The 24244-nt window shown below is 42.1% G+C and overlaps 1 protein-coding gene across 2 annotated transcripts in view; it reads left to right on the top strand.

Moving 5' to 3' along the window:
• SLC24A3 (solute carrier family 24 member 3) overlaps nt 1–24244 on the top strand; it is a 424237-nt gene that overhangs the window by 156923 nt on the left and 243070 nt on the right. The gene's annotated exons all lie outside the window — the stretch shown is intronic.

Below are 24244 nucleotides of genomic sequence, written 5' to 3'. Positions count from 1 at the left end.
GCCAGGTGCCATCCTTGGGGCTAGGGAGTAGTTAATGAGCAAAACCAAACCTGGTTCTTGCCCACAGGGAACTCACAGCATCGTAGAGCAGACAACTGGTCATCAAATAACATTCAAATATCTGTTTGCCTGTTTTCTATTGCACAATATTGTAAGTGACGTGAGATCACATAGTGGGTTTGGTGTCAGGAGAGGTTCATAGAAAAGAAAGTGATCCTGGAGTTGGAACCTACAGAAAGGATGATGACCAGGTGAAGGTTGATGGAGGTTGTGCAAAGGCCCTGGGGTCCAAAGGAGCAGGGCGTGTTGGAGGATTTGAAAGAAGACTGCAGGGTGGGAAGGTGGGGGAGGGGTGCCAGGTAAAGCTGGAGGCTTGGTAGTGACCCAGCGGTGCAGGTCTCTCGGGATCCTGTGCAGGAGGCAAACTGGAGTCCAAGAACAGCAGGAGCTGTAGTGGTGCTTCTGGAGGTGGATTCACATTTGGAGAAGGTGCATTTGGAGTCGCATTTGGAAGGATCCCTCCAGCCAGTGCCTGCTATGGACCAGAAGGGAAGACCCAGCAGTAACACTGATTTTCTGCATGTCTGTTCTTTTTCTCTCACTTTTTCTCTGGATGGTGGGGCTCTAGGCTGATTCAGCCTCTGGTTGTCTCTGAGCAGAAGGATGGATCAGGGGTATTTATTAAAGGAAGGGTGGATGGAATATTCTGGAATGGTATTCCCTGGGACCTGCAATGAGTAGGAATTCCAGGTACCAGCATTAATGGGTGAAACAGGTAAGTGTGATGCTGACAGGTAAACTGAAGTCTGAAATGACTCCATCCACCATTGGAAGGACTGATGCTGAAGCTGAATCTCCAGTACTTTGGCCACCTGATGCAAAGAACTGACTCACTGGAAAAGACCGTGATGCTGGGAAAGATTGAAGGCGGGAGGAGAAGGGGATGACAGAGGATGAGATGGTTGGATGGCATCACCAGCTCAATGGACATGAGTTTGAGTAAGCTCTGGGAGTTGGTGATGGACAGGGAAGCCTGGCGTGCTTCAATCCGTGGGGTCTCAAGGGGTCGGACACAACTGAGTGACTGAACTGGACTGAACTCAACCAAATCTTGGCTGTGAAGGTTAAGTTCCTGTCTTAAACCAGGTTTTTCCTTTGCCGTCCAGAATAAAGCATTAAGAGGTTTTCCTTGGCAGCCAACCTTAAATGACAGAGCACTGGGATATGATTTCTGACTCTTTGTAATTAAGAGCCAGGCTAAAATCACAATAGGTTAAGACATCTGGGTGATGAAGAGACCCAGTGGGGGTAGGGGAGGGGAGAAATATAGGCGTGCTTGACTCAATGTCTTGCATAGATGTTGCCTGTTCTTAATATAAGATCCACTGTTACTAACAGGAATGTGCTGCATTGCTCTCTCACATTTTATATTCATTCATTCAGTTCATCCTTTCAGCAAATGTTTATTGAGAACCTGTTATGCTGTGCTGTATTGTGCCGTGCTCAGTCGCTTCAGTCGTGTCCAACTCTTTTGCAACTCCATGGGCTGTAGCCCACCAGGCTCCTCTGTCCATGGGGATTCTCCAGGCAAGAATACTGGAGTGGGTTGCCGTGTCCTCCTCCAGGGTATCTTCCCAACCCAGGAATCAAATCCATATCTCCAGTGTCTCCTGTATTGCAGGCAGGTTCTTTACCCACTGAGCCACCTAGGAAGCCCGGGCACGTATTATACCAGGCATTATTACAGGTGTTAGAGACGTAAGAGGGAGCAAAGCTACCTTCTCATGTTCCTAAAGCTTACATTCTGGCTGAGGGAGGTGATTAAGTAAAAAAAAAAAAAAAAAAGAATAAATGCATTGTCTGGAAAATGGGAATAAGAGCTAATTAGAAAAATAAAGCAGGAATAGGGGATGGAGAGAGGGATGGGGAAGATGGTCCAGGAAGACCTCTCTGAGGAGACACTGCTGAGCCAGAATGGGAGCAGAGGGCATAGACTATGTGGATGACCAGGAAGCTGGAGCAGCAGGTGCAAAGGTGCTGTGGCAGGGGATGTTTTCATCACTTAAATGATGCCCTCAATGTTCATCCGTAGTGTGAGAAGGAGGGAGGAGGCTCGCACGACTTGGGGAGTGCTCTCTGATCTCTATGTGCTGAGCTTCTGTTATTGTAGAACCATAAATGCTTAATACAGGTGTGAGCCCCTCTTCTGGGTGGTGGAAGTGAGATGTGCTGAGAGATTGGCAGCCACTCTTTGTTTTCTTTCTTTGTTCCTTGGGGCTCTGGTTCCACATCCCTCCCACTAGTTTCCACCGCTGAGGTTAGCAGCCATTCTTCCTATACAAGGAGAAGTTTCCCAGAAGAAATTTATTGAGAGTTTTAGCAAGTTAAAGCATGGTTGTGTCTCCTTTCTGACAATTTCAAGATTGACAAAAGTCCCCATTTGTCTAGTGACCTGGAGGGGCAAGTGTCCAGTTGAACACGTGACACAGAAAGAAACAATGAGAGTTGACGTGCTGAAGTAGAATTGGAAGGAAAGACATCTTTGGAGGCAATGAAACCACTCAGGTGACATTTGAGGTGTCTGCTCTGCCTCCGACAGATGATGTCCCTGTCCCAAGCATCTCATCTGACAGTTCCTCGGACATCTGCCAAGTGCCAGGTCTCTGCTGGGGGCCTGGCAGCATTCTTCTTCATGTGTCTGCTCTCAGTAAACACGTCATCAATTTGTGTGATTCACTCCATGTGCATAAAGGCTATGGTTTGGCTGATTGATCAGGATGCCAGGGCCCGCAAATGCAGGAGAAAATGCCATTTCTCATCTGTGGGTGGGAACGCGGAAACCAGAAGTTCTCCCCCGCATGTCCGTTACACAGTGAACGATCAGAGCCCCTGAAAAGTCCCAGAAGCTGCATTACTGTTGGTGATAACATGATTAATTAAAGCCATGTAGAAGTGTGTCTAATTTACCCCAGTGGGAGGAAGACAAAAAATGGTTTCAAAGGAAAGGAAAGTGAGTAATTTTTTCTTTCTTTTTTTTTTTTTTTAACACCTGAGGGTCATAGTGATTAAAATTAAGCAGCTTCTTCAACTTTTTAGGGGAGAACCTGGAGAGGCTGTTACCTCTGCTCTAGGAACCTGGCGGCTGGTGGACATGTGACGTGGACTCACGTGTCCTTCCTTCTCAGGAGCCACCCAGGGCCCCAGGGTCACCAGAGTCTCTGTGCAGCGTCCCTCCCTCTGACCTTCTCAGGCAATGTAGAAATCTTATCTAAGACAAGATAACTAAAGTACACAAATGCGGAGGGGAAAGAGAGAGGGTTTAATTACAGCTCCCCTCCATCACCTGTTCTGACTTTTTCTACCCAGAAACCAAACTGTGGACAAACAGCATATTGAGCCCAAGAAGATCAAGCCAGTGCTCCGATACATTCACTCAGGCGGCTGCCCCACGTCTCTGCAGCAAAGCCTGCAAAATTGTGAGCATTCAGCTCTTACCATTACCACGGACTCGGCTGCCAAAACCTATTTTTCTTCCGTTTCTGACAGAGGCTTCTGTTTAAATAGAGAGTGGGAAGAGAGATGATGTCTTTTCAAAGTGATCCCAGCCCAGTTCTCTGAGTGCAAGTGGTAAAGTCACCAAGTCCAATCGGGCTGAATTGATTGATCTTCTTTGGCAGCCCTGATCAGCATCCTCCCAGGAGGCTGGGCTATAAATGGGAGGTAATCATGATGAGATACTTATTTCTCTGGATTCTGCTTGGCTAATCCAGTCTGTTTCCAGAGATATTATCCCTTTAGACAGCCACTATTCCATTGCTGGTCTTGAGTTCTTTGTTTAACCCTGTACTCAGGAAGAGAAATCTGTGGGTGTTTTGAATGCAGCCGGATGCAGAGAAGATATGGGAGGAGCCCACTCTCCTGTAACATTTTGCTATGGAAGCCGAGGGTCTTTTTTTTTTTTAACTTCCACCTGGACAAAAATGGAATGACCTGTGAAATGACCTAATTGTGTACATAACATACACGGAATAGTCAATTCACATGCAGGCATCACATGCCCATGATGATAATTGCACATGTATGTATTGACGTCCTATGTTTATACGTGGGATCGACAGAGCTTCTGGTTGCATTTTACCTGCTTTGTCTGACCCGCTGGGTTAGGGGAAACTTGGTGTGTTTGCATGACCTCCTCATCACCTCTGCTGACTCCTAGGTAGAAACTCGAGAACCGTTTGCCTTCTGTCCTGTTTTATCCACCGACTGCTTCCACCTCTAAGCTGAAAGCTTTCTTCAGGCGTTGCTTGTTAATTTCCTATGACCTCAGCACTTTCACCCATTCAGTGCTTTGTCTTCAGTTTCCTTCGTGACTGATCAGATCTCAAGGTTTCACCCAGTCTGAGACGGTGTTCTCATTCATCTCTCTGCTTTCCCCACTCCTTACAGCATGCTTAATGCACAGTCATAAATCAAATGATTTAATTTGGTTTGTCCTTCCCCAAATGGCCAGTGATTCTGTTGACCTTATCGAGGGGAGAGGGGACTGTCCCTGATCCAAGATTGCAGCCCACACCATCACAGGCATCTTCTGCTTTATATCACCTCACGATATATATCACAACCTCTGATATCAGGTATTTATTTGTTCATTTTTTTCTTGTCCCCAGTACAAGCTCTAGGAGAGTGGGGATTTATTTTGTTTATTTCTGAATTTCCAGCTTAGGACTGTGTCTAATATAGCAGGTATCCAGTACATGTTTATTCAGTGAAAATATAATAGCTTAGCTACTTATAAAGATAGAAAACAAACTTACAGTTTCCAAACAGGATAATAGACTTGGGGTGGGGAGATAAATTAGGAATTTGGGATTAACATATGTACACTACTATATATAAAATAGATAAACAACAAGGACCTACTGTATAGCACAGGACACTATACTCAATATCTTGTAATAACCTATAATGGAAAAGAATCTGAAAAAGAATATGTGTATATATATATATATTTGAAATTTTAAAAAGTGAAGGACAGTACCAGACACTACCAGTGAAGGACAGTACCAGAATCAAAACCAAAAAATATGTTGATTTTAGTTTGTTAAGGATTTTGACAAGGGTGCCAAGACTATACAATGGGTAAAGGAAAATCTTTTCAAAAAATGGGAAAACTGGATATCCACATGCAAAAGAATGAAGTTGGACCTGTACCTTATGCTACATACAAAAATGAACTCAAAATGAATCACAAACCTAAAGGTAAGACCTAAAACTATGAAACCCCAGGAAGAAAACATAGGGCAAAAGCTTCACAGCGTTGGATTTGACATTGATTTCTTGGATATGACACCAAAAGCAGAGGCAACAAGAGTAAAAGTATTAACAGATACATTGAAACTATGCATCTAAGGACACAATCGAGTAAAACGGCAACCTACAGAACAGAATAAAATACTTGCAAATTATATATCTGCATATTACTCTCCAGAATATATAAAGAACCCCTACAAATCAACAATAAAAAACCAAACCACCCAATTAAAAAATGAGCAAAGGACTTAAATAGACATTTCTCCAGAGACCATATACAAATGGCCAGCAAGCATACGGAAAGGTGCTCAATATCACAGATCATTAGGGAAATGCAAATCAAAGCCACATTGAGATACCGCCTCTTACCCAATAAGATGCCTGCTGTTAAAAAAAAAAAAAGAAAAGAAAAGCAGAGCATAAGTGTTAGTGAGGATATGTAAAAATTAGAGCCCTGTGTGCTGTTGGTGGGCTTGAAAAATGGTGCAGCCGCTGCGGAAAACAGTCTGGAGGTTCCTCGCAGATTAAAAATAGAATTACAGTATGATCCAGCAGTCCCACTCCTGGGCACATATTCAAAAGAATTCAAAGCATGCTCTCAGAAAGATATTTATACACGCATGTTCATAGCAACGTCATTTACAATAGCCAAAAGGTAGAAGCCAGCGAAATGTCCAGTTGTGAATGAATGGAAATGCAATGCGTGTATCTGTACAGTGGAATATTATTCCGCCTTAAAAAGGAAGGAAGCTCTGACACCTGTTACAGCACAGAAGAACCTTGACCACATGATGCTAAGAGAAATAAATAGTCGTAAAGAAATTAAGATTGTATGCTTTCCCTTACATGATGTATCCTAGAATAGTCACACTAATAGAAATAAAGCAGAATGGTAGTGGCCAGGGGCTGGCAGGGAGGAGGTCTTTGACAGGGTCAGGGTTTCAGTGTTGCAAGAGATCTGTTGAGTAGCAATGGGAATAAACTTCACGCTTCTGAACTGTACAGTTAAAAATGGTTAAGATGATACATTTTATGTAATGTGCATTTTGCCACAATTTAAAAAGTCACCCATAGTTCCAGTCTAGAAGTGACCACTCTCAACATTTCAGTGAGTAATTATGTTAGGTCTATAGATTTTTCTTTCCTATGTGCACGAATGCAAATATGTGCACATGTGAACACACACAAATCATTCATTGGGTTGACCTGGATGGGTTGTAGCAGATAGAAAGAGATGGATGGAAGGAGAGCCAACAGAGAGGTAGTTGAGTCATGACAGGGAAACCCAGCTTTGCTCTAGGGATTAGTTGCTGAGAATGCTGGAGAGCTGGAGAGGGTCAGAGCAGGAAGAGTTTGCAAAGGAGGGGGCATCTGAGTTGGGTTTTAAAGTATGAGTAGGAGTTTTACAGGCATAGAAGAAGGATCAATGCACTCCAGGAAGAGGAGAAGGCTGTGAGGAGTTTGGGAGCAATGAAGAGGTCTGTGGATGCAGTGGAGTATTGGGATGAGACAGACAGTGGTCGGACTGAGCCTGGACAAGGTAACTTGGGCCCCGTTTGGGAGCTTCAGTCTTCTAGTTGTCAGGGACGTGCCCCGGGGGTATTCTTTTTTTTTTTAATAATGAAAATGACATTGGCTGCAACAAAAAGGATCCCCAGGAACCAGAGGTCCATATAGTTAAAGCTGTGGTTTTTCCAGTAGTCATATACGGATGTGAGAGTTGGAGCATAAAGAAGGCTGAGCACTGAAGAATTGACACTTTTGAATTGTGGTGCTGAAGAAGACTCTTGAGAGCCCCTTGGGCAGCAAGGAGATCCAACCAGTCCATCCTAAAGGAAATCAGACCGGAATATTCATTGGAAGGGTTGATGCTGAAGCTAAAGTTCCAATACTTTGGCCACCTGATGCGAAGAATTGACTCATTGGAAGAGACCCTGATACTGGGAAAGATTGAGGGCAAGAGGAAAAGGGGGCAACAGAAGATTAGATGGTTGGTTGGCATCACTGACTTAGTGGACATGAGTTTGAGCAAATTCTGGGAGATAATTAAGGGCAGGGAAGACTGCTGTGTTGCAGTTCATGGGATCACAAAGAGTTGGACACACCTAAGTGACTGAACAGCAACAACAGGAACCACTTGTTACGACAGAAGCTGCACAATAGCCCTTGAAGGTGACCATCTACTTCTCTGAAAGAGGAAAATACCATCTCTTGGTGCTCCCAGAGGGTTGAATGTGTGTGGGTTCACTGAAAGGATAGTCTCCTTTTTGGGTTGCTTTTCAAATCTATATACTTTATTTTTTTAATTAACTTTTATTGGCATACAGTTGATTTACAATGTGGTGTTAGTTTCTGCTATACAACAAAGTGAATCAGTTGTACATATACCCACGCTTTTTTAGATTTTGTTCTAATGTATGCCATTTCAGAGTATTAAATAGAGTTCCCTGTGCTATGCAGTAGATTCTTATTAGTTATCTATTGTAGATACACAGAACCCAATCTTTATTTTTAAATTAACTTTTATTGAAATATAGTTGCTTTATAATGTCATGTTAGTTTCTACTGTACAGCAAAATGAATCAGCCACATGTATACATATATCCCCTCTTCTATTCTTTAAAGTAGATCAAGCAGTGAGTCTACAGGATATATTAACATTTATTGTCTGGAATTGTGCTACCTAATAGAGATACAATGCAAGACACATATGTACTTTTAAATTTCTAATAGTTATGTTAAATAAAATAAAAGACTAGGTGAAATCAACTTTAATATTTAACCTGCTTTATTCCGTGTTGAAATAGTAGTATTTCCACATGTAATCAATATAAAGTCACTAATGAAGGATCTACAATCTCTTTTTTATTCAAAATCTCCTGCACTTAAGATACTCACCAGCCCCAGTGGCAGCTCTCAGGAGCCACATGCAATTGGGGAGAGCAGGTCAAGAACTCACAGCAGTTTAGGAGAAATAAATAAGTGCAGTGCATTCGCTAACCCTTTGATTGGAATAAAAAGTGATCAGGATTGGCACCCTTTTTAGAGACTGCTCACAGCACAGATCACGTTACTTCCCTAGCATTTAGGAAGGTTTCAGCTGATGGAGTATAATTTTCTCCAACATGTTCATTTGCCAGGATCATATGGTGTCTAAAAAATATGCAGTCATGTCAAATCATGGTAATTAGTGCCAGGGAAAGCTTGCCAGGGGTAGGCATGCAGAGTCATCACCTCCCCTTGGCAACCCTGCATACGGATGTTCTTTTGCATTTTCATCCCAGTCAACAGAACTGAATTCGGCATCAGGATACATCCGCATGGATTGTGTTAGTAGGAATAGTATTGAATTTAGAGGAAAACTTGGCCTGTGGGGTAAATGAGAAAGTGATCATTAATGTCAGTGTTCGAGGTAGCAACATGATACACTTTGATATGCACTTTATGTCATGTGTGCATGTCAACCCAACTCAACAGACTCAAGGCTTTCACTCTCAGGGTGAGCACATTCTACCCACTCTTCCAAATTTCCCTTATTCCCTCTCTTGCATATTTTTAACATACAGATTTGGAACTCTTGAATCATACTTTATCTTTCTCTCATTAGCAAAATTTCTTCCGCAGACCATATGTTTTTCTCCCCTCAAAATACAAATGATTTGTTTTTCCTCATAACCAGTTAGGTTCTTGCCAAAGGTATGAAATAATCATTTGAGATACAAATCTTGAGGCTCAGTCCTCCAAAGAAGATAACAAACTAGTTGGAAATCACTGCATTTGGAAAGAAAAGAAGACCTGAACCCAGGAGTTCCACAGTGTTTTCAAACTTTGAATGAAAGCAGAATCCTAAAAACAACTTATTAGATAACAAACATTTATTGTCTTCCAAGGAAGGACTGGTCTTGTCTTCATCTCTTATTTCATTTTACCTTGAAAATATGTGCCTTCTTTAAAATGTAGGTGGTTATAAAGGGAAAGATTGTGCTTTTTTTTTTTTAAGTGATAGTTAAAGAGGTAAGGGAAACACGATGAAATTTCTCAAGTTGGAGGTTGGAGAAACCAACAAGGCTGTTTGCATCTATTATGTAAATTGGAAGCTGCAGATAAAGAACATAATTTGAAACTATCTTTGTGATGCTGAAACGGCTGTTAATTCTTGATGCACTTTCATGAGAGCTTGAAGGAGGAGTATTATAGCTCAGAAGCTTTGCTGTCTGAGGACCTCGGTCCACAGGAGGTGGTGAGATTGCAGGAGGAAGTGGTTGCTATTCGTGAGAAACCTGGCTCTTTTCTCTCTCACATACAGAGGAAATCGACACTATTTTCTCATACCATTGCTTGAGAAGAATGTAACCTACCTTACTGAATACTTAAGGCATTTTATAGTTCTTTCTCTTAAATCTTTCCTTTCTGCTTATTTCAAAAATTAGAGCCTTTTCTTTTCTCTCACTGGTCATCATTTCCTTTGGGCTTATGATACAATTTCTAAGACTCCTAACTGATATGCATTCACTACTGAATTTAACATTTAAGTGCTATAATTTTTTTTCTTCTTCTTCAAAACCGTTTTGGGATTTTGATCAGGATTGTGTTGAATCTACAGTCAAGTTGAAGAGAACCGACATCTTAAGAATCATGAGTCTTCCAACAAATGAAGATGGTATATTTATTTAAGTGTTTAATTTCTCTCAGCAATCTTTTGTCATTTTCAGTGTACAGATCTTGCATAACATTTGTCAGATTAATCCCAGATTTATCATGTATTTATGCTATTGTAAATGGGGTTTCTTTTTAAACTTTTGAATTTTTGATATCTCATTGTAATTTCAACTTTTGATTGTTCATTGTTAGCATTTAAGCTTTCAATAGATATTTGCATATTGATCTTGTATTATCCTTCAGCCTGTTAAAGCAAATATTAATTCTAGTAGCTTTTTGTGTATTATTTTAGTTTTTCTTATAGAGGATCGTGTTGTCTGCAATAAATACAGATTTTTTTCCCTTGTCTTATTGCACTGGCTAGAGCTTCTGTAATGTTGAACAGAAAGGGAGAGAGTGGCCGTCCTTGTCTTGTTCTGTATTAGGAGGAAAGCACTCCAGTCTTTCAACATTTACTAAATGTAAACTATAGGATTTTTCAATATACTGTTTATCAATGGAATAAGTTCCCCTGTATTCCTAGTTAACTGAAAATTATTTTTTAAATCAAGAGTGATATTAGATTTTTTCAAGTACTTGTTATGCACCTATTGAGATGATCATAAGATTTCTTGTTTTAATTTGTCAATACAGTGAATTAACATTAATTGATTTTTGAATGTCAAACCAACCTTGAGTCTAAGATACATCTGACTTGATCGTGATATTTTATCTGTTTTACATATTTTGGGGTTCAATTTGCTAAAATTTTATTTATAATTTTGCATCTACATTTATGAGGGATATTAGTCTATCTTCTCTTATAATGTCTGTGTCTGGTTTTGGTAAGTAACAGATGAATACTGACCTCATAAATTAAGTTGTATGGGAGCTGGAACAGTTTGTGTAGGCTTCATATTATTTCTTTCCTAAGTGTTTGGTAGAACTTACCAGTGAAACCTTCTGGATTTAGAGTTTTATACATATTAAAGTTTTTAACTAAATATTCAATTTATTTCACAGAGAACTATTCAAGTTATCTATTTCTTCTTGAATGAACTTTGGTAGCTTGTTTGTCAAAGATTTTGTTCATTTCATCTAAGTAGTCAGTATATTGGCATCAAGTTGTTCATAATTTTTACTTGGTGTCCTATTAATATGTGTATAGAATCTGTGTTGATGACACTCCTCTCATTCCTGATCTGTAAATTTTATTGATAATCTCTAGAAACAACATTGGGTTTCAACAACTTTCTCTATTGTTCTTCTGTGTGTTTACTTTTTATTTAATTCATTATCACTCTGATCTGTATTATTTCTAACTTCTACTTAGTTTGAATTTAATTGTGTTTTTTTAAGCACCTAACTGAGGTATGACTGACTTACAGAAAGCTGTGTATATCAAATGTACACAACTTGATGACGTGGGAAACAAGGTACATCTGTGAAACCATTATTACAATCCATGCCATGAGGACATCCATCACCTTCTGCCCTATTTATTGTTATTATTTGTGTCATAAGAACACTTAACAAGATTTATTGTAGTTTAGTTGCTAAGTCATATCTGACTCTTTTTGTGACTCCATGGACTGTAGTCTGCCAGGAGCCTCTGTCCATGGGATCTCCCAGGCAAGAATACTGAAGTGGGTCACTGTTTCCTTCTCCAAGGGATCTTCCTGACCCAGGGATTGAACCTGAGTCTCCTGAATTGGCAGGTGGATTCTTTACAGCTGAGCCACCAGGAAGCCCAACATAAGATTTGTCCTCTTAGAAAATTTCTTAGTGTACAGTACTGCTAACTATACACTCTGTGCTGTGCAGTAGATCTCTAGGACTTACTCATCTTACACAATGGAAGCTTTGTGCCCTTTGAGTAATGCCTCCCTGTCTCCTCCCTGAGCCATGGGCAACCATGATTCTTTTCTCTGCTTCTGTGAGTTTGATATAAGTGGTATCACATGGTACTTGTCCTGTGGTTGGCTTATTCCACTTAGTATCATTCAGTTGCCACAAATGGTGGGATCTCCTTCCTTTTTCAAGGTTGAATAATATTTCATTGTATACTATGTGCATACATATATGGTATGTCCACATTTTGCTTATCCATTCATCTTTCAGTGGACATTTAGGTTGCTTCCTTGTCCTGATTATTGTGAATAATGTGGTAATAAACATGAGGATGCAGCTATCTCTTCAAGATACTGATTTGAGTTCCTTTGAATATGTACTTAGAAGTGGGGTTGCTGGATCATATGTAGTTCTTTTGGGGTATTACAGCAAATAAAAAGCTTCTGCACAGCAAATGAACAAAATGGAAAGGCAGTCTGTGGAATGGGAGAAAATATTTGGTGACTATATATCTGACAAAAAGTTAATATCCACAATATAAAGGAAACTCCTAAATGCAATAGCAACCAAATAACAAGATAAAACAAAAAACAAACTATACAAATGACCTCATTTTAAAAATAGCCAGGGACTTCTCTGGTGGTCCAGGGGTTAAGAATCCACCTGCCAGCACAGGAAAGACACGGGTTTGATCTGTGGTCAGGGAAGATCTCGCATACCTTGGAGCACCTAAGCCTGTGGGCAGCAACTATTGAGCCTGTGCTCTAGCGTGCAGGAGCTGCAACTACTGAAGCTCAAATGCCCTAGAGTCCGGGCTCCACAACAAGAGAAGCCCACTCACCACAACCAGAGAAAACCTGCATGCAGCAAGGAAGACCCAGAACAGCCAAAAATAAATAAATAAATAAATAAATAAATGCTAAAAAATAGGCAAGGCAACAGAATACACGTTTCTCCAAAGACATGCAGATGACCAGCAGGTATATGAAAATACGCTGAGCATCGCTAATCATCAGGGAAATGCAAATAAAAACCATAATGAAGTATCAGCTCACACCTGTTAGGGTGGCCATGATATAAACAAACAAACAAATAAATGCTGTCAAGGATGTTGAGAAAAGGGAACCTTTGTGCACTGTTGATGGGAATGCTATGTGATATAACCACAATGAAAAATAGTATGGAGGTTGTGTTCGTTTCCTAATCTTTTAGAGGTAGACCCCAGAGTCAATGATCTAAACATTTTTCAGCATAAATACGTAGTGCTAGAGTTTCTTCTTTGTGACCTTCCACAAAGTTTGATGTGTTTTCATTTTCATGGGGTTCAGAAAGCCTTCTGATTTCTCCTTGCATTCTTCTTTAACATGTGGCTTATTTAAAAACATATTATTTTGCTTCCAAATGTTGGGTGGTTTTTTACATATCTTTCTGTGGTTGATTTTTAATTTAATTCCATTGTGGATGGGAAATAAACTTTGTATGACTTGATTCATTTTGCATTAATGAAGACTAGTTTTATGGCCCAGAATATGGCTTATTTTGATAAATGTGCTGTATGCTCTTGCAGAGAACATGCTTTCTGCTGTTGTTGTGTGGCATGATCCATAAATGTCAATGAGGCCAGGTTGGTGGGTATGATTGTTTCCTATCTCCTGACTTACTTTCTGTCTACTTGTTATATTAATTATCGAGAGAGAGGTGTTGCAATATCTTCATTCTCTGTTTTATTTTAGATAGTTTCTATTATTGTTGTCTTTAAGATCTCCAACTTCACTTCTGAAATGTCCAATCTGCCATTAATCCTGCCCAGTATATTTTCACCTCAGACATTTTCATTTAGAAAATATTTTCATCTAGAGAAGCTCGATTTGACCCTTATTAGTATTTTCCTCATCTCTGTGTAACTTTTTGAATTTTGGAATGCGATATAGCAACTGTTTTAACATCCTTGTCTGCCAGTCCTAACATCTGTGTCAGTTTGGGGCTGGTATTGACAGATGGCTTTATTTCTTCAACTTGGGTCCTATTTTCTTGGTCTTTTGCACCACTGGTAATCTTTCCCTGGTTATTTAGACATTGTGAATTTTACCTGGCTTGGTGCTGGGTATTTGTGTATTTCCCTAGGACTTTCCTCTAGTTTCGGCAAGCGGGGGCTACTCTCTAGTTGTGGTGTTCAGGCTTCTCATTGCAGTGGCTTCTCTTATTCTGGGATCCAGTGATGTAACTTGAAAACCTGAATCTTTGTCTCAGTGTCTGCTCCTGCAGGAGCCCAGATACAGGCCAGCAGCTGCATGAGGATAATTGACAAACATCAGAGAATCAAGTAAGGAAGAAATCCCTTTTTAATGTGATGTTATGAAAGAGGAGAGAAAGAATTACTGCTTTAAAGCTCTAATCTAAAGATTAGACAGAAGCCTTGGAGAAAATGATCACAAAATAATCAAATCCATGATGAATTCAGTAGCAATAAGCCCAAAGTTAAGAGAGTCCATTTCAAGAAAGCAGATTTGCTTAGGTTTTCTCTCTAGCAATTTTTTTTCTCAAGTCTTGTATGAAAAGTGAGAGATGAATGCAGATATTGGAGCTGTGATTCAACAGCCTAAAGTTTTCTTTAGAAACAGATGAGCCAGGGACTTCCCTCGTGTCTCAGTGGTTAAAAAAAAAAAAGAAGAAGAAAAGAAAAGAATCCATCTGCCATTGCAGGAAACATGGGTTTGATCCCTGATCAGGAAAGATCCCACATGCCTCAGAGTGACTAAGTCTGTGGACCACAACTACTGAATCTATGCTCCAGAGCCTGGGAGCCACAATTACTGAGCCCACATGCCTACATCTACTGAACCCTGTATGCCCTGGTGCCCGTGCTCCACAATAAGAGAAGCCACTGCAATGAGAAGCCTGTGCACCGCAACTAGAGGGTAGCCCACACAGCAATGAAAACCAAGCACAGTCAAAATAAATAAATAAAATTTTTTTAAAAAAGAAGCAAATGAGGCACAGTGTCAGAAGGACAGAAATGATTAGGAACCAACCCAGGGCTTTGCCCAGACTCCAGAGTTAGGAGTCCCAGGGAATGAGGGCAGGTCCTCCAGAAGAAGTCCAGCAATGGGGGAGGGGACAGCATTGAGAGGGCCAACGTCTGAAGGAAGTTGTTAGCAAAGACTGTGAAAATAATGAAAAAAATCAAACTGAGTATTTAAAAACTGGGGGGTAGACTAAAGGATCAGAGAAGTTAGTTTTTTGACAGATGAAAGCTCTGTCCTTTTGGAGGAGATGAGCAGTGAGCTAGTTCCAGGTATGGTGTTAGGAAGGAAGGCAACACCCAGAAAGGGGACTATGTGGTCCAGGACAACCCAGAAATATGGTGTGTGTCAGGCTAAGCAGGCACTAGAACAGTGCTGGCTAGAAAGTGTTCCACATCTTGTGTATCCATTCCTCTGTTGTTAGGCACTTAGGTTGCTTCCATGTTCTGGCTATTGTAATTAGTGCTGCTGTGAACACTGGGGTCCATTTATCTTTTTGAGTTTTGGTTTTCTTTGGATATATGCCCAGGAGTGGGATTGCTAGATCATATGGCAGGTCTATTTTTAGTTTTTTTAAGGAACCTCCATTCTGTTCTCCATAGTGGCTATACCAGTGGGACTGACATAGACACACTACTATATATAAAATAGATAACTGATAAGAACCCGCTGCATAGCACAGGAAACTCGACTCGATACTCCGTAATGACCTATATGGGAAAAGACTCTAAAAAAGGGTGGATGGTGACGCTAGTGGTAAAGAACCCGCCTGCCAGTGCAAGAGATGCAGGTTTGATCCTTGGGTTGGGAAGATCCCTTGGAGGAGAGCATGGCAACCCACTCCAGTATTCTTGCCTGGAGAATCCCATGGACAGAGGAGCCTGGAGGGCTATGGTCCATGGGGTCCCAAAGAGTTGGACACGACTGAAGCGACTTAACACAGCACACAGCATAGCACGTGTGTCTATGTATAACTGATTCACTGTGCTGTACAGCAGAAACTGACACAACAGTATAAATCAACTATACACCAAAGAAAATTAATAATAGAAATCAAGTTCTGCCATGGTGGTAAGTGGTCTGTATGTATACTGCCCAGGACAGTAGCCCTTGGCCACACGTGGCTGTTGAGCCCTTGAAAGGTGATCAGTGTGACTGAGGAATTGAATTTTTCATTTCACTTCATGTGGCCAGTGGCTTCCACATTAGATAGCCCCGGTCTGGAAGGTGCATCCCAGGGTGATGTGAGCTGTGACCTTGAGACGTGACACAAGACAGAGGGTGAGCCAGAGGACTGGGGCAGAGCTGGTGTGGCTTCTCTCCTTTTGTACGGGAAGTGTGATGAAGGCCTGGCTTGTCCAGGGTCTTGAGTATGTGGGATGGTAACTCCACAGGAATGAACTCGTCAGTTCAGTTCAGTTCAGTCGCTCAGTCGTGTCTGACTCTTTGCAAACCCAAGAACCGCAGCACGCCAGGCCTCCCTGTCCATCACTAACTCCCTGAGTCCACCCAAACCCATGTCCATTGAGTCGGCGATGCCATCCAGCCATCTCATCCTCTGTCATCCCCTTCTCCTCCTGCCCTCACTCTTTCCCAGCATCAGGGTCTTTTCCAATGAGTCAGCTCTTCGCATCAGGTGGACAAAGTATTGGAGTTTCAGCTTCAACATCAGTCCTTCCAGTGAACACCCAGGACTGATCTCCTTTAGGATGGACTGGTTGGATCTCCTTGCAGAAAGGGACTCTCAAGAGTCTTCTCCAACACCACAGTTCAAAACCATCAATTCTTCAGTTCTCAGCTTTCTTTATAGTCCAACTCTCACATCCATACATGACCACTGGAAAAAACATAGCCTTGACTATATGGACCTTTGTTGGCAAAGTAATGTCTCTGCTTTTTAATATGCTATTTAGGTTGGTCATAACTTTCCTTCTAAGGAGTAAGCGTCTTTTAATTTCATGGCTGCAGTCACCATCTGCAGTGATTTTAGAGCCCAGAAAAATAAAGTCAGCCACTGTTTCCACTGTTTCCCCATCTATTTGCCATGAAGTGATGGGACCGGATGCCATGATCTTAGTTTTCTGAATGTTGAGCTTTAAGCCAACTTTTTCACTCTCCACTTTCACTTTCATCAAGAGGCTTTTTATTTCTTCTTCACTTTCTGCCATAAGGGTGGTGTCATCTGCATATCTGAGGTTATTGATATTTCTCCCGGCAATCTTGAACCCTTACTGAGCATTTTATGCAGTGTCTTGTGCTGTGCTGGGCTGTGCTTAGTCACTCAGTCATGTCCGACTCTGCGACCCCATGGACTGTAGCCCTCCAGGCATCTCTGTTATGTTTTAAGAAGCAGTTCTCAGGTAAGATGTATGAGTTCAGCTCTGTATGAGGACAAAGTTGGTGAACAAAACAGACCCAGTCTCTGTCCTCAGCCTCTTGGAAATGATCATCTAGCCAGAGGAACAGACATTAGACCCAAGATGGCACCAATTTAGTTCATCTTAACTGTGAAAAGTACTCTTAATAAATAGGACAGATACTATGAGAATGAAGAACAAGGACTTGGATTCATCTGAGAACAGCAGGGGCTTTGCTGAGAAAGTGACCTTTCAGTAGGAATTAGTCCAGCAAAGAGGAAGCCATGGGGAGGCCAGGGAAAGGCATTCCAGGCAGAGGGAACAGAATATCTGGGGTCATGGGGAGTGAAGGGCTTTAGCGGTGTTCTAGGATCCATGAGATGCCAGTGTAGCCAGATTTAAGGGATTATAAACATTGTCAGGTGGTAGTGTCTTACCAGCAAAAAAAAAAGTTAAGCGTTTTTGTTTTTTTTTACCTTTTATCATTAGCGGTGGAATTTTTTTAAGAAGTTTTCTGTCGAACCACACGACATGTGGAATGTTAGTTCCTCCACCAGGTTTTACTGCATACCCCTTTATTGCAAAGTGGAGTCTTAACTGCTGGACTGCTGGGGAAGTCTGCAGTGGAATTCTTTAGTCAAATGAAAAGTTGTGGGACGTCTCATAATAAAACAGATGAAGATGAAGGCAGAGTTCCCCGTGCATCTCCTATGCAGAAGCATGTCTGCAGAGCTCTGGGGCTCAAAGTAACAGCAGTGGAAACACTGTGGAGTCAGCTCCTCTCCTTTCACAGATGAGAAGATCGAGGTTCAAGGCAGGCGTGTGATTTAAGGCTTCTCAGCTTGAGGACAGCAAAGGAGACCAGCACTGGGGTCTCCCTTCCCCCCTCCACGACCCCCACCCCCATATTCTTTGTGCTTTACTGCAGAGGATAACATTCTGAGCTGTTACCAGGGATTCCTTGGCACTCCTTTCAGAATTCAATTCTATTCAGCCAAGAGTTTTGAGCACCTGTTATATATGCCTGGATCAGTTAGCAAAACAGGCCACAGTCCTTGGTGAGGCTAAATTTCCCTGAGCTTGTGTTCAGATGGTGAAATACTGGGATGGATAAGCTAGTGGCCATTCTAGTGGTGGAAATGCTCAGGTTCCTATGACCCAGCACTGTAGGCAGATAAAGATGCCCTTATCCACTTGCCCTGGTGAGGGTGAACGTGAAGGAGTCTGTGGTCATGGAGAGGGCCTGAGTACAGGGATTGAGTAAGTAGACTTTGGATGGTATTATCAGGAACTGGGACCCTGCAGAGTCCCAGGTTTACCCTGGTTCTTTCCCTGCCTTTCCATTGGCCCGTCCCTGTACATCAACCCAGGGTGAAGAGTCAGGCGTGAGTTTTAATCCAGTTCCTTGCAGACTTTGATGCATGCAATGTGGCAAGATGGGGTCCTCAGGTCAGTTTAGGCAACCGTGGACAGTCGTGGTGGCCTGGTCCAGGTACAAGGCAGTCATCTTACAGTGCCTGCTGCTCCTCACAGGAGTGATGACCAATGACAGCTTGAGGAGGTGAAGGGCTGTCCCTCTCATGAAGTTGTGATTCTTTCCCCTGGCATCCCACCCAGGGGGCTTCCCACCCCTGGTTTCCTCAAAGCCTATCAGGGTTGACATGGTCTTATTTTTATTTATTTATTTTACTTTATTATTGTTATTATTACATTTTGGCCATGCCACGTGGCTCATGGGATCTTAGTTCCCTGACCAGGGATCAAACCAGCGCACTCTGAAGTGAAAGTGTGGAGTCTTAACCGCTGGGCCACCAGGGGAAATCCAGTATTATTTTTAAAAGCCCACTTATTTTCTTCCATGTTCTCTCTCAGGGTCTTTAGGACAGGGACCACAGAAGGTAAAGACAACCCAAAGCAAGCCCCCCTCCCCTCCTCCCCGCCCAGGGATTACTAGCCAATGTCCCAGGCCATCCACTGTCCATGGGGTATGTTCTTGCTGAGTGTGGCTCCCTCTGAGAGGCAGGAATCGCCTCTGCCCTCAGTGGGTCTGGAGTCTTAATTCCAAAGTCTAGTGTATTTCTCCATCACTTTGGTCACTGCGTCGCCCGTAGGGCTTACTCCTGGAATCTGCCCAGCGTAGGGGGCAGGAAAGGGGGTTAGCTGTGGGTGTAACTGAAACCAAGATCCCAGCTCAGTGCTTCTTCCATCAGGATCCTCAAGAAACCAGGACCCACCACTACTACCAGAACATCAGTCTCTAATCCATCTTTCTGTTTTTTCTGTAAAGTTTAAGCTAAGAAAATCAGTTCACTGTGAGAAAACAAAATTTTGGTGGGCCTTCTATCAGCCTTCTGTCCTAGCTCCCTCAAATTCCTTTTCACTTTGAGGTAGGACAGAATCACGAAACTACAATGCCATTGATATCCTGGCCACGTTGATGGAAATGTAACTGAAACGCAAAAGGCAGAATAGCATCTTGGGTTTGATGACGGTGATGGAAGTAGAATTTCAGCTGCATATTTCTTCACAATTGTTGTTTTCTCTACATTTTTGTCAAAAATCACCCTGACATAAATAACCTAACTTCTAGTAATATATTTGGCATCAGCATTGGTTTAAAACAAAATTTCTAACTGATTTAAATCAACATCCCAAACCTTGAAGTATTTGAAGAATTTAAATATTATTTTCTACTAAGGAAAATTACCAAAAGGCACAGTTGTCTGGGATAATAGGAGCTGTACACACTGGACAGTATATAAAATTTAGGTGTTTTTCTTTTTGTAGAGGGAACTTCAGGTGAAATAATGAAATCCTTTTAACACATGGGTTTGCAGATATATTCATGTTTTTTCAGTGAATGATTTTCTGCATTGAAGGAATGTATTAATAAATACACTGACAGCAAATGCAGTTTCCAAAAAGAACCTCTGAAAGCCTGAGTTTGAATTGCCTCATGGAACTTGCTGAAATTTTGTACCTATCCTTCCTTCTTTGATTGCTTTGGAAAACTTACAGTTCAGCCTGAGAGGCTTAGTGGCCTTCCCCAATATCAGGGTGATGTCCCCCAAAGGACTCAGTATTTTAGTGCTTATCGGTAAATATATATGATGCATATGTGTGTGTGTGTTGTGTATATGTGAGAGAGAGTATTTGAATGTTGGTACCAAATGATACTGCATCTGGAAGATTCCACCTGAGTATTCTTGTGTTTGGGCTTCCCTGGTGTCTCAGAGGGTAAAAAATCCACCTATAATACAGGTGACATGGATCCTATCCCTAGGTTGGAAAGATTCCCTGGAGGAAAGCATGGCAACCCACTCCAGGATTCTTGCCTGGAGAATCTCCATGGACAGAGGAGCCTGGCGGGCTACTATCCATGGGGTCGCAAAGAGTGGAATACGACTGAGCGACTAAGCACATTCTTGTGTTGATTTATATGTGAGAACAACTGTGAAATGATAGAGGACAGGCAAAGTTGATTTAGAAACTGAAGGGCCTGGAGTTCAATTTTAGAGCTTTTCTACCTCTTTCTTTCATGTCCATAGAGAGACTAAGAGAACTGACTTTTAAAAATTACTTTTTATTGGCGTGTAGTTGATTTACAATGTTGTGTTAGTTTCAGATGTACAGCAAAGGGAATAAGTTATGAATATACTTACATTCATTCTTTTTAGACTCTTTTCCCATCTAGGCTATTACAGAGTGTTGAGTGTAGTTCCCTGTGTAATATAGCAGGTTCTTAGTTATCTATTCTATATATAGTAGTGTGTATGTCAATCTACTTTTAGATTTTCATCCAGAGACCCAGTTGAATTCCATTCAAAACTGTTTATTGAGGGACTTCCCTGACCATCCAGTGCTTGGCCTTCTGATACAGGAATTGCAGGTTTGACCCCTGTTTGGGGAGCTAAGATCCCATATGCCCCATGGCCAAAAAACCAAAACATATAACTAAAGCAATATTGTAACTGATTCAATAACAACTTTAAAAATTGGTCCACATCAAAAAAAAAAAAAAATCTTTTACTGAGAAGCTGTTCTCTGCTCGTCCACTCTGCCCACAAGGAGAGTGTGGTGAGATTCCAGCCATAAAGGAATCTATTGTCTCACGAGGGAGAAGGAGACGCGTGATAGATTTATTAGAATGGAGTGATTGCTGCAGTGAGAGGGGAGGGACGCAGTGCAGGAGTGTGGCAGGGAGAGCAAAAGGCAGTGTGAAGGGGAACAGGGGCTGCAACGGAGTTCCATGTGTTCCCCATGTCCTCGGGATTCAGTGCAGTCCCCCTGATTTAGGTGGGCGGTACCATGGCCTTGGCCTCCTGGTGCATGGGTGAGGTTATTTATTGACAGTTGCTTTATCTGTTGTGGCAACCCACTCCAGTATTCTTGCCTGGAGAATCCCATGGACAGAGGAGCCTGGTGGACTGTAGTCCATAGGGTCACAAAGAGGTGTACATGATGGAGCGACTAACACTTTATCTGCTGTATGTGAGAGGAACCTCCCACCCCACTCATAAGGTATGAAATTGCAAAGATACAAGCACAAGCCTTGAGGAGGTGGAGGGACAGATCTGGTCAGTGGTGGCAGTTGGGGGACATGCAGTACTCCTGAGTGCCCCCCAACCATCAGAGACAGATATCACTAGTCAGTCATGGCACTCTTTCCTGTTGATCTCTGACAAGATGGTGAACCAGGCAGGTGAACCATCAATGTTGCTGGTCCCAGGAAGATTGTTGTTGTTGCTATTCAGTCACTAAGTCAAGTCTGACTCTGCAACCCCATGGACTGCAGCACTCCAGGCTTCCCTGTCCTTCACTATCTCCTAGAGTTTGCACAAATACATGTCCATTGAGTCAGTGATGCTATCAAACCATCTCATCTTCTGTCATTCCCTTCTCCTCTTGTCCTCAGTCTTTCCCAGAATCGTGGTCTTTTCCAGTGAGTTGGCTTTTCACATCAGGTGGCCAAGGTATTGGAGCTTCAGCTTCAGCATCCATCCTTCCGATGAATATTCAGGGTTGATTTCCTTTAGGATTGACTGGTTTGACCTCCTTGCTGTCCAAGGGACTCTCAAGAGTCTTCTCCAACACCACAGTTCAAAAGCACCAATTCTTCAGCACTCAGCCATTTTTACAGCCCAACTCTCACATCCATACATGACAACTGGAAAAACCATAACTTTGACTATACAGACCTTTGTTTGCAAAGTGATGTCTCTGCTTTTTAATACACTGTCTAGGTTTGTCATAGTTTTCCTTCCAAGGAGCAAGCATCTTTTAACTTCATGGCTGTAGTCACTGTCTGCTGGAAGATACCTGTTGACTACACAGAGGGTTTGTTTGAAAACTGAGTAGAAAAAATGGGGGATTGATTTGGTTTGTTGATCCAGGGATAGTGGAGGTTTCCAGAGACCAGAGCCAGTTCTTGTCAACGAGCCACTGGGCAGAAGAGCTTGGCTGTTCCTCGGAGAGCCTCAGGCACTGGTGCCAAGAGGCTGCCTAGGAAGATTCAAGGCCAGGAAGCAGTGATGTGTCCCTGTGGTCATCCTGTGAAATGATGGAACCAGGAGATTTAGGGGCAGTGGGCTGAGCCCATCAGATGGCAGGCATTTGTCATCTTTAGTCTGTGTTCCACTTTTCATCCTCTTCCTGGGAGTGAAGAAGGGCTGGGATGAGCTCTGACAGTGCTTGTCCAGCTGCTTCCCTTGTCCAGGGCGGCTGCTTGGCAAAGTGGGGCTGCCTTTCATGTCAGAAACAGAGAGGGGAAAACAGAGAGGGAAGCCAGCAAAGTCTCCCTGGCTTCAGAAGAGAACTGCAGGAAGGATGCAGCTGAAAAAGGCCTTCAAGGAGAAGAAATGAGTCACAAAAGTGTCTATTTTAGGAGTCTAGTTACTGGTGCTTATCTCAGGCATAGGAAGGAAAAAAGGAAAAAAAAAAAAAACCGACAACAGCACCAATAATAATGAGAGTAATAATTTAGATGTGTCAGTTTCCTCTTGTGGTCCATGGTATGCATTTCTCTTTCTCCACCATGTTGAATCAAGTATGTGTGTGTATATATATATTGAATCTTGTATGGTTTAGCAAGGAAATGTTGACAATGTTCTGTTTTTGTTGTGGTGTCTACACCCTAACTAACTCAGCAGAAGATGTCAGTGCGTGTGTGTGGCATGGTCAGTCACGTCCGACTCTTTGTGACCCCATGGACCGTAGCCTGCTAGGCTCCTCTGTCATGGGATTATCCTGGCCAGAATACTGAAGTGGATTGTCATTTCCTCCTCCAGGGGATCTTCCCAACCCAGGGACGGAACCTGAGTCCCCTTTGTCTCCTACATTGGCAAGGCAGTGTATTCTTTAGCACTGAGCCACCAGGGAAGCCCGGGTGTCAGTGAGATTGGAGTAAGCCCTGGTGTCCCTTTCCACTTTCATGGGAAGTGGGGTACAGCAAGGGTGAGGACTGCTGACATTTCCAAGGGAAGCTCTGGGTTTCATAGGATTAAACCTGTAAAACTGGTTCCTTCTTTGACTATTCTGTCACATTTAAAAAAATTCCTACCGTTTGCAAAGAAAAGAAGATAGGGACCTCAAAAAAACCAAATACCTTTAAACTCAGAAACTGGAGACTTTTAAGTGCTTTTCTTTATCTTTAAAAGAAACACATTCTCATTGAAGAAAATTTGATAAAATGCTGAAGTATAAAGAGAAATATCATCCTTATTTTATCACTCAGAGATATACCATTAACATTACATTTGCTGTCATTTTCATGTCGTGAAAAATTCTTTATAAGCACAGTTTTTGACAGCTTCATAGTATTTCATCATTCACGTGCAATTAACATGCCTAACAATTTCCCCGTTTTTCTTTATTAGAGTTGCTTTCCATTTTTAATGCCATAAATAGTGTTCTGATGACCGTTCTTTGCCAGAATTGTTGTTTCCATTCCTGTCCATGTCAGCAGGAGAGAGTCCTAGAAGCAAAATACTGGCCCAAAGTTTATGGATATTTTCAAGATTTAAGAAATTCTGTGGATATAAAGTCTATATACTGTGACAGCTCATC

Source organism: Giraffa tippelskirchi, chromosome 13 (assembly GCF_054371585.1).
Source record: "Giraffa tippelskirchi isolate mGirTip1 chromosome 13, T2T-mGirTip1v1.2.pri, whole genome shotgun sequence".
Lineage (NCBI taxonomy): Eukaryota > Metazoa > Chordata > Mammalia > Artiodactyla > Giraffidae > Giraffa > Giraffa tippelskirchi.
This window is presented reverse-complemented; position numbering and strand designations above follow the sequence as displayed.